Below are 11,480 nucleotides of genomic sequence, written 5' to 3' on the forward strand. Positions count from 1 at the left end.
ACATATCACGTACCTTCGATACGGTCTGGCACCCAGCACTGCTCACCAAACTCTCCTATGCTATCGATGGAAATCTCCATGCATGGCTGGCGGACTTCCTCTCTGGTCGTAGTCAACGTGTGGCCCTGAATGGATTTCTCTCATCTCCCCCTTCCTGTTCAGGCTGGAGTTCCCCAAGGCAGTGTTCTGGGCCCTGTGCTTTTGCTGGTCCTCATCAATGATCTCTCTGACTCTCTTGAAAATCCTCTCTATCTCTTTGCTGATGACTCCACTCTCTGCCGCTCCATACCTCATCCCGCAGAACAGCAGTCTGCAGCCTCCTCACTCTCTGCAGACCTGGACAAAATCACAGACTGGTCAAACAAGTGGAACATGTCTTTCAATCCTGACAAATCTCACACTCTTACCCTTACTATGTCTCTCCAAAAAGACCGACTGGACAACCCTCCCATCTACTTTCTCAACAATCCTCTCCAAGAAGTTCTGTCACTCAAGCTTTTGGGTCTCACTATCCGCCATGATCTTTCCTGAGAAAACCACATTTCCAAGCTGGCCTCCAAAGTCAGTCGCCGACTGGGCATCCTCCGTCGTGTGAAGTCCTTCCTTGGCACACCTGAGCTCCTCACCACATACAAGGCTTTCATTCACAGCTAAATGGAACACTGCTCTCCCCTCTGGGCTGGTGCGCCTGCCTCACACCTCGCTCGGCTTCACGTGGTTGAAACCAAAGCTTTCAGAATCATTGGAATCTCCCGTGATGAAGCTAACTCTGAGGGCCTTTCACTCACTCACCGCAGGCAGGTTGGTGGACTTTCTGTCTTCTATGGACTCCTCTCCATCCTTGCTCCCCCAGCTCTCTCTGTGCTCTGTCCCGCAAATATTCCTACTGGTCGCACAAGATCTGAAAGCAACCATCTTCTGGTGAAACTGCCGAAATCAAGACTCTGCTCACCTTCACTCTTTCATTCCTCTTTTCTTCCACCTCTGGAACAAACTCCCTCGCTCTCTTCAATCCCACTCCTCCCTCCAGGTCTTTAAAACAGCTGTTCACCACCATCTCTTTTCTTCCCCCATCCAAAACGTTGATCTTTTCTACCCCTGTTAATTTCACCACAGATCCACTTTTTTGAAATACCGACTTCTTTCCTTGAAGTCCTAGCAGTGTGAATGTGTTTTATACCCCTCCCACCCCCCCCCCCCCTTCCCATGCCTCTTTCCCCCAAGCTCTCTCCCTCCCACAGGTCTCCCGATGTCGCTGCTCTCAAATGTTGTACTTGTGTGCTTCCCTCTCTCTCCCCATCTTGTCTCCCGCTCCCTTTATTATATGTTTTTTTATGTGTCCGTTTCTTTTTTTTTGTGATGAATGTTAGCTCTTACAAAAGCCTCGATCTTGTATACAAAAAAAAAAAAAAAGCCCTCAAATTATATTGGACAGATCACTCTCTGTTGTGTCCCGTCAGACTCAAACCTAGTGCCGCCTGTGTTAACGTTCCACAAGATGGCATGAACACAATTATATAATTTAATTAGGTGGAAAGATGATACAATCTCTCAAGAAGATGGTGTATAAGAGAGTTAGAGGATGGGGAGAGGGAATTAAATAAATAAAAGGGCTGTTTCAGGCTTGATGAAGGAATGCGAAGTGTTTATCTGATTTGAACACACGGGTTTATTCCGAAACCACAAACAAGTAAACAGGGCGCGATGTGGTGGCGATGGTCAAGTTCAGCCCTTCCCGCGCCTGAGCGAACAAGTTGGCGACGGCCGACGAAAAGCCCGGGTGTCGAAGGCAAGTGGTGCAGACTGCCTCATTCACCTCCCTTGTAGCCTCCTCCGCTTCCAAAGAGCATCACAGCCAAAACCTCCCTCGCAATGCTGCCCACGAAGCCAAGAGCTCCTCACTCTTCAAAAGTGCGCACCAAACTGTAGTGCAGCACATGATCGGAAAGCAACAATATGGCGCAGCCTTCTTGTGCAAAAAACCAAGCTTCAGAGAGTTCCTCTTCCCCAACGTCTCGAGAAGCTTCTCGCTCCGAAGTCACACCGACCAATGGCAAAGCTCTTTCCGAATCACCCCAAGGTCTTCTCGGCCAATCATGAACTTCGGGGCATGGCCTCATGGTCTTTCTTGACCACCCAATGATTCTCCACCTTTACTGGGCAAGGCCTTTTGCCTATTTGGTCCCTTTGAGGTGGGGCTTAGTCCGATCGGCTCTGTTCGGGGTCTGTCGGTGGTTGTTGTCGTTAAACGGAGGTTTTGCATGGCCGGCCTTGGTGAATGTAAAACGTTAGGGAAAACGACAGAGGGAAATCACATGCTGGGGAAAACTAACCTTAATCCCTAACTAATTATCACCGTTTCACCCCTCGTGTGAAGACACATAAACAATCCTAAGCTACAGTTTTCCTTTCTCCTACGTGTCCACGGTCCATGCTATAATTATACAATCCTACCTTTCCTGTGAGATCCTTTTACCTTCCCCTCACAAATGTAACACAGCCTCACCCCTCCACCCCCCCCCCCCCCCCCCCAGAACCGCAGCTCCTGCAAGATTAAATGCAGGCGTTACCATTCCAGCCTTACCACTTATTGACTCGCACCTAATTAGCCTATGAAAGAAATTAGGAGGGGCTATGGCAAGCGAGCCGTTGCGAACTTACCTGTTCTACTTACCCCTTAAGCACAACACTTCAACTATGTACAAATCTCGCTGGTCTCCTGCGGCGGCCCCAAGCGGCTCCTGGGGCGGCTCTGGCTCCTATCTCCTGGGGGCGGGTAGAAAATATCAAAAATCACACAAAAACCTACCTTAACGACAAAAACCTTATTCAAAAACTCATTAACATTTGTACAACGCACGTTCTACCGACCACGTTCCTTGGTGGATGCCACAATTCCAAACGTTACCTGCTGAGCCATCCCAATTTATCTAATCCAAAATTTTGGCGAGCCCTGTCCTTTCAGCACAGTTCAAGTGGTATGGATCGGGTGGACTCTCTCCTCACACTCACACATAACACCAATAATCAAAACACGCATTCCAACCCTGCAAGACCATGGCTTAAATCTTATTACATGCATGTGTGATCCTCAATTAGGCAGTGGGGTCCTGTACAACAAAGATGGTGGGGGCACTTCAGGCTGTGGTGCTCACAGTGCAAAAACAAACAAGTCACTCGACTTCACGACTTCTTCGCTCGGCTCCTGACAGCAAATAGCTCCTTTGCTGTACGTCCTGCCGGAGAGGGTCTCCACACCATCCAGGCTCCCTTGGCCTCAGGCTCCCTTGACTTCTCCCGGGTCGCCAGGGGTCTCCATACCCACTGGTCGCCCAACCAGCCCCCTCTCCGATGCGTCCCCATTTCCAGACACCACCAGCTGTCAGGGACAAATTACCTCAGGGGGGATCCGCAGTCACTGCTCCTCAACGCTTGATCCATTCAGCGCATTGCACATCACGTGCAGCAAATTTCACCTCCCTGTGCACAATATTTATTGTGATTTAAAAAATACCGCTTCTGTACACCGACCTTGAGACTCAGTTTGCAAGCCACCGTGTACAATTCCAATGTGAAAGGCATAATTACTCTTCTTTTGGGTCTTTGGAATTCTTGGGGTCTTTTGTGTCCTTGGGGTCATTTGGGTCCTTGGGGTCTTCAGGGTCTTCGGCGTCTTTTGGGTCTTCTGGTTCATTGGCGTCTTTTGGGTCATTTGAGTCTTTTGGGTCCTCGATCTGGATATTTGGGGTATTTAAGGGTCTTCATGGTATGTTGGGTCTTACGAGTAATTTGGGTCTTTGGGATCCACTGGGTCTTCAAGGTCTTTAATGGTCTTTGGGGTCTTTTCGGTCTTTTGGATTGTTTGGGTCTTTAAGGGTCTTTGAGGTATTTTTGGGTCTTCTGGGTGTTTTCTGTCTTCTGGGTCTTTTCAATTCTTTCAGTAACCGGTATCTTTTGGGTCTTTGGGCTCTTTTCGGTCTTTAAGGTTCTTTAGGTCCTTTGTGTCTCCAGGGTCTTTTCAGTCTTTTGGATTGTTTGGGTCTTTGGGATATTTCGGGTCTTTAAGGGTCTTCGGGGTATTTTGGGTCTTCGGGGTCTTTTTGATCTTCTGGGTCTTTTCAGTCTTTGGCGTTTTTTGAGTCTTCGGGGTCTTTAAGGGTCTTTGGGATATTTTGGGTGTTGGGGTATTTTGGGTCTTTGGGGTCATTTTGGTCTTCTGGGTCTTTTCGATCCTTCCAGTAACCGGGATATTTTGGATCTTCGGGCTCTTTTCGGTCTTTAAGATTCTTTGCGTCCTTTGGGTCTTTGTGGTCTTTTCGGTCTTCAGGGTCTTTTCAATATTTTTGGTCTTTGGGGTATTTAAAGGTCTTTGAGATATTTTGGGTCTTCATGGTATTTTGGGTCTTTAACAGTCTTCAGGGTTTTTAGGGTCTTGGGGTCTTTTGGGTATTCGGGGTCTTTATGGGTCTTTGGGGAATTTTGGGTCTTCATGATCTGTGGGTTTTGTGGTCTTTTGGGTCTTTGGGTTTTCAGGGCCTTTTTGGTCTTTTAAATCCTCTGGGTCATTAGGGGCCTTTGGGGTATTTGGGGGCTTCAGAGAAGTTAGGGGTCTTTGGGGTATTTTTGGTATTTGCGGTCTTTTCTGTCTTCATGGTCTTTTCAATCTTTTTGGTCTTTGGGGTATTTAAAGGGCTTTGAGGTATTTTGGGTCTTCATGGTCTTTTGGGTCTTTAACAGTCTTCAGGGTCTTTAGGGTCTTGTGGTATTTTGGGTATTCGGGGTCTTTATGGGTCTTTGGGGGAATTTGGGGTCTCCAGGATCTGTGGGTTTTGTGGTCTTTTGGGTCTTGGGGTCTTTGGGGTATTTTGGGTTTTCAGGGTCTTTTTGTCTTTTAAGTTCTCTGGGTCATTAGGGGTCTTCAGGGTCTTTGGAGGTATTTTGGGGCTTCAGAGTATTTAAAGGTCTTTGTGGTATTTTGAGTCTTTGGGGTATTTTTGGGTCTTCAGGGTCTTTAAGGGTATTTGTGATATTTTTGGTCTTTTTGGATCTTTGGGGCCCAGTGTGTCTTCAGGGTACTTTGGGTCTTTGCAGTATGTTGGGTCTTCAGAGTCTTTGGGGGTCTTCTTGATCCTTGGGGTCTTTTGGGTCCTCTTTGTCTTTTATATCCTTAGGGTCTCTTGGGTCTTCAGGGTATTTTGGGTCTTCGGGGTCTTTTGGGTCTTCGGGATATTTTGGGTCTTCGGGATATTTTGGGTCTTCGGGATATTTTGGATCTTCAGGGTCCATTGGTCTTCAGGGTCCATTGGGTCTTCAGGGTCTTTTCAGTCTTTTGGGTCTTCAGAGTATTTTGGGTCTTCGGGGTCCATTGGGTCTTTGGGGTACATTGGGTCTTCGGGGTATTTTGGGTCTTTGGGGTATTTTGGATCTTCATTGTCTTTTGGGTCTTTAACAGTCTTCAGGGTCTTTTGGGTCCTCGGGGTATTTTGGGTGTTTGGGGTCCATTGGGTCTTCAGGGTCTTTTCAGTCTTTTTGGTCTTCAGGGTATTTTGGGTCTTCAGAGTCATTGGGGTCTTCTGGGTCCTTTGATTATTTTGGGTCTTAATGATATTTTGTGTCTTTAACAGTCTTCAGGGTATTTTGGGTCTTCGGGTATTTTGGGTGTTTGGGGTCCATTGGGTCTTCTGGGTGCTTGGGGTCTTTTGGGTGCTCAGAGTCTTTTAGATCCTTTAACCGGTGGACACACAATCGTGTTCAAAGATTGCCCATTTAACCCCCCATCATCCCACGCCCCACTCAAATCCCTCCTGAAGCACTACGCAAAGCCTTTAAAACTTAACCTAATGTGAAGGGGGACAGACACACAAACAAACACACAAACATTGTTTTATATGGTAGTGTGGCAGGCACAAGGGGAAATAATTCCGCGCACCAGTGGGTGGCGCGAGCGCCCAGGTGGGGAACGAAAGCACATGCCCCGCCCTTCGACCGATCGGCCACGCCCGGGGACTAGGTGTGGCCTCGGGACATATATGCGGGCTCTAAGCTCGAGCCCGCCCAGTGCTGAAGTGCGAGCTTTGAATAAAGACTCTTGTTGCAACAACGCGTTGTGGCCTACCTCTCTGGCAATCGAGTCGTGTGTGCACAGCACCACACTGGTGACCCCGATTGGTTCAGCCGTTGCTGACCACCGAACGCGCCATGGCTAGCAACGCCGTCGCAGTCAAACTCCCGGAGTTTTGGGAAGCGCCAGCCGACGTTTGGTTTTTGCAGGCAGAAGCTCAATTCCAACTCCGAGGCGTAACGGCGGACGAGACCCGGTACTACCACGTGGTCGCCGCCCTCGGGCCCGGCACTGCCGCCCGAGTCGTTTCCATCCTTCGGCGCCCGCCGGGCGACAACAAGTACGAGGCGCTCAAACGTCTCCTCACCGCCACGTTCGGGCTCACGGAGATCGAACGGGCCGACCGCCTCCTGGACCTTCCCGCCCTCGGCGACACATGACCATCCGTCCGGATGGATTCCATGCTGTCCCTGCTTGGAGACTAGCCCCCGGATTTCTTATTCCGGGCGCTTTTCCTACGCCAGCTACCTGCACAGGTACGCCTCGCGCTGGCCGGTTCCAAAATAAAGGAACCCCGCGCCCTGGCCGTAGAGGCCGACAAGTATTTCGTGGCCTGCGTCACGCGGTCGGTGTACGGTGCTGCCGTAGTGGATCCTGGTGCGGAGGCTCCAGCGCCCCCGGTTTCCCTTGTGGCCGCTGCTACGCCCCATCCACTACTGCCGCCGCCACCACCACCGCCGCCGGCACGGCCACCGTGGCCGTTACCCCCGCAAACCTGGTGCTACTACCATGCCAGGTTCGGCCGCCAGGCTAAAACGTGTCGCCCGCCGTGCTCTTTTGACGGGTCGGGAAATGACCGGTGCTCACTTGCGGCCATGAGCGTCGGCCATTCCGGCAGCCTCCTGTTTATCACGGACACCTTGTCCGGGCGCCGTTTTCTTTGCGACACAGGAGCACAGGTAAGCGTCCTCCCCGCCTCCCCGTCCGACAAGCAAACCGCGGGCCGGGGCCCTGCTTTGCTTGCCGCCAACGGTACACCCATCCGCACATTTGGGAAGCGTTGCCTCTCCCTGCGGTTCGGAGGGCAGCGGTTTCAATGGTCGTGCGTGACCGCCAGCGTGCCAATGGCACTGCTCGGTGCGGACTTCCTATGTGCGAATGGGCTGTTGGTCGACGTGAAGCGTAGACGGCACGTCCAGGCCGAAACCTTCAGCTCGCTCGCTTGTTCGCTGAGCGGCTCACTGAGCGGCTCACCGAGCAGCTTGCCAAGCGGCTTGCTGGACGGTTCCGTCCCGGTGAGTTTAGTTTGCACGCTTCCGGCAGCGGACGACTTTACCTGCCTCCTCGCCAGTTTCCCGGCCCTCACGCGGCCCACCTTCTCAGCGGTGGCCGTTAAACATGGGGTGGAGCACCATATACCCACGGTCGGGCCGCCGGTCTATGCCCGGGCACGCCGACTCGAACACACGAAGCTAGCGGTGGTGAAAGCGGCGTTCGCCACACTGGAGCGGCTGGGGATCATACGGCGCTCCAACAGCGCTTGGGCTTCTCCTCTGCACATTGTGAAGAAGCCCGGCGGAGGGTTGGCGGCCGTGCGGGGACTACCGCCGGCTCAATGATGCCACCACCCCCGACCGCTACCCGGTCCCGCATATCCAGGACTTTTCCGCCCGGGTGGCAAACACGACCGTGTTTTCCAAGGTGGACCTCATCCGGGGCTACCACAAGGTCCCCGTCCAACCGGACGATGTCCCGAAGACGGCCGTCATCACCCCTTTCGACCTCTTCGAGTTCCTGAGAATACCTTTCGGGTTGAAGAATGCGGCCTAGGTGTTCCAACGGCTTATGGACAGCGTCTTGCGTGACTTACCTTCCCCTCTTTGTCTACCTGGACGACATCCTAGTCATGAGCGCGTCCCGGGAGGAGCACCTGCTCCACCTCCGCACGCTTTTCGAATGCCTGGGCCAGCATGGCCTAATCATCAACCCCGCCAAGTGCCGTTTCGGCGTCGCCACCATCGACTTCTTGAGGCACCGCATTACCAGGCACGGGGCCGTCCCTTTACCGGCCAAGGTGGAGGCGGTCAGGGATTTCCCGTGGCCCCGCACGATCAAGGGGCCCCAGGAGTTCCTGGGCATGGTAAAGTTTTACCGCCGCTTTGTGCCCCACGTCGCCCAGCTCCTCCGCCCCTTGCACGAGGCCCTCCGGGGCAAGCCGGGCAAAGGGGACATCGCCTGGTCGGAGCCGATGGCCGCGGTGTTTGTTGGCGCAAAGCTGGCCCTGGCCGACGCCACCATGCTGGCGCACCCGGCGCCCAATGCACCGATCGCCCTCACCACCGACGCGTCGGACTACGTGGTGGGCGCGGTGCACGAGCAGTGGGTGCGTGGTGCTTGGCAACCGCTGGCGTTTTTTAGCCGGCAGCTTCGCCCGCACGAACGCCGCTATAGAGCCTTCGACCGCAAGCTGCTCGGGCTACACCTGGCGGTCCGACACTTCCGCCATCTGCTGGAGGGCCGCCCGTTCACGGCTTTCGTCGACCACAAGCCCCTTGTGTTCGTGATGGCCAACGTCGCCGAGCCATGGACGGCACGGCAGCAGCATCACCTCTCTGCCATGTCCGAGTACACGACGGACATCCGTTACGTGGCGGGTAAAGACAACCCGGTGGCGGATTGCCTTTCCCGGTCCGTCGTGCACCCGGTCCACCTCGGGGTCGACTATACCCGGATGGCGGACGACCAGACCGCCGACCCCGGTGTCCAGGCCTTGCGGACCGCCGTCACGGGCCTCCGCGTCACCGAGGTGCCGTTCGACGCCGCGGGCGCGGCCCTCCTATGCGACGTCTCCTTCAGCCGGCCTCGCCCCATCGTGCCCGCTGGCTGGCGGCGCCCAGTTTACGACGCCATCCACGGCCTGTCCCACCCGGGCACGAAGGCATCCCAAAAGCTCGTCGCGGCGAAGTTCATCTGGCATGGCCTCCGGAAGGACGTCCGCGACTGGGCCAGGACGTGCCTCGTGTGCCAGCGCGCAAAGGTCCACCGCCATACCCAGGCCCCGTTGGCCCCGTTTGCGGTGCCCGAGCGTCGGTTCGACCACGTGCACGTCAACTTGGTGGGACCTCTGCCCCCCTCGCGGGGGTTCACCCACCTCCTCACCATGGTGGACCACACCACATGGTGGCCGGAGGCCGTCCCATTGGCGGCGACGTCTGCGGCTGATGTGGCGCAAGCCTTCATCGCCACTTGGGTTGCCCGGTTCGGTGCCCCCTCGGACATCTCGTCCGACCGCGGCCTCAAGTTCACCTCGGAGCTCTGGGCCGCGGTGGCAAAAGGGCTCGGGGTGAAACTACACCGCACCACGGCCTACCACCCCCAGGCCATTGGCCTGTGTGAGCGCTTTCATCGCTCAATGAAGGCCGCGCTCCGGGCCAGCCTCCGCGACGGCGGCTGGGTCGACAGACTCCCCTGGGTCCTGCTGGGCCTCAGGACGGCGCCCAAGGACGACCTGCGCGCGTTCTCGGCGGAGCTGGTCTTCGGGCAACCACTGCGGGTACCGGGTGAATTTATCCCCGACTCCACGGCTCCTTGGTCTGCGGCGCAACAGCGCTGCACCCTTCAGGAGACCGCCCGGAGGTTCGCCCCGGTGCCGACGGCACACCACGGTTGCCCGCCTTCCCACGTCGCCCCGGAGCTTCGCACGGCGAAGTACGTCTTCGTCCGGCACGACACCCACCGGGCACCGCTACGGCCCCCGTACGACGGGCCCTTCTGCGTGCTGGAGACCAGGGACAAATTTTTCACCATCGACATCGGCGGTGCCCCGGATCGCATCTCCGTGGACCGCCTCAAGCCGGCCCACCTCGATCTGGACCACCGCCCGCAAGCAGCTCTGCCTCTGCGTCGAGGCCGCCCCCCGGCGGTCGGACCCCCGGCACCCCCCAGCCCCGCCGTCCCGCTACCCCCCAGCCCTGCACCCATCGCCAGGGGGCGTTTCGGCCGGGTCATCCGGCTTCCCCGCAAGCTCACCCTTCAGGTGCGTGGGAATTCTGGGGGGGCGCATGTGGCGGGCACAAGGGGCAATAATTTCGCGCACCAGTGGGTGGCGCGAGCGTCCAGGCGGGGAACGAAAGCACATGCCCCGCCCTTCAAGCGATCGGCCACGCCCGGGGACTAGGCGTGGCCTCGGGACATATATGCGGGCTCTAAGCTGGAGCCCGCCCCCGCCCAGTGCTGAAGTGCGAGCTTTGAATAGACTTGTTGAACCCACGCGTTGTGGCCTACCTCTCTGGCAATCGAGTCGTGTGTGCGCAGCACCACAGTAGATTGTTTATTTAAACGTGTTTAATTTTGATTTATGGACTATATTTTAAATTGTAATTCCCCAAAAATGTGTTGGGCATTCATTTTATTGTTTTTGTGCTTTATTCCTGTTTTAAAGGATGTTTATATCATTTTGTTGCCTTCAAAGGGGTTTTCTTCACACATTGCTCTCAATTTCTTGAATATAAGCATGAATTGAGATTTGATACCTGTCTGTAATTATAAGTTTTCTCCTTTTTGAATATACTTGTGTAATTTTAACTTTTTTTACCTTGTATTTAATGTGATGTTAAAGCGCGGTATTACGCGCGCTGCTTGTGAGCAAGGAGGAAGCGGGCAACGCGGTAATTTGTAAGAGTCTTTATTCAAGAGCTCACTGTTTAATACTGAGCTGCTCAGCTCAGGGCTGCGCGCCCCGTGTATATGGTGAGGCCACGCCTCTCTCCCGGGCGTGGCCCACCCCCACTTGGTGTGCGGGGTGATGTCACCACGTCAGTGCTTTCGTGTCCGCCACAATGTGTAATTTCTTTTTTGTTTGTTTGTTTCGCGCCAGGAGAGCTACTTCGTACTTGATAGTGATTCGTTCACCTTTTAACAATCCTGCAGGGGCGCAATATATGTCATGATGTACCTGCGAAATAATAAATGAAACGAAAAACTGTTTTTACTTTAAAACACTATCCGTTTCCATGCTACGGTTCTGGTTGCCAGAACACAAAAACCTTCGACACCGTTTCCCCTCAGCAAGACGTGTGACGTCACACCGGATGTGCGTATATCAAATTAATTTTCGTGTCGTCATTAGTCCTTTAAAATTTTATAATTGATCGTACAACCGAAGTGATAAAGTATTATAGTTTACATTATTTATTTTGTCGCAGTACAGTTTGACGTTACACGTACAGTTTACGTTTGACGTACAGTTTGACGTACTATTGATTATTTCGCAGAAAAAGTAATGGATGCTTCCTCCTGAAAGTAATGTACTGCATGGTATTACCCCTGGATTCATCTTGATCCCTTCATCCAGGATTTATCAGTCATCTGTCTGTTGTTCCTGGAGAGTTATCAGCCAAAAAATTCAAACAACAACAAC

Source organism: Myxine glutinosa, chromosome 4 (assembly GCF_964187855.1).
Source record: "Myxine glutinosa chromosome 4, kmMyxGlut1.1, whole genome shotgun sequence".
In the NCBI taxonomy this organism is placed as follows: Eukaryota; Metazoa; Chordata; class Myxini; order Myxiniformes; family Myxinidae; genus Myxine; species Myxine glutinosa.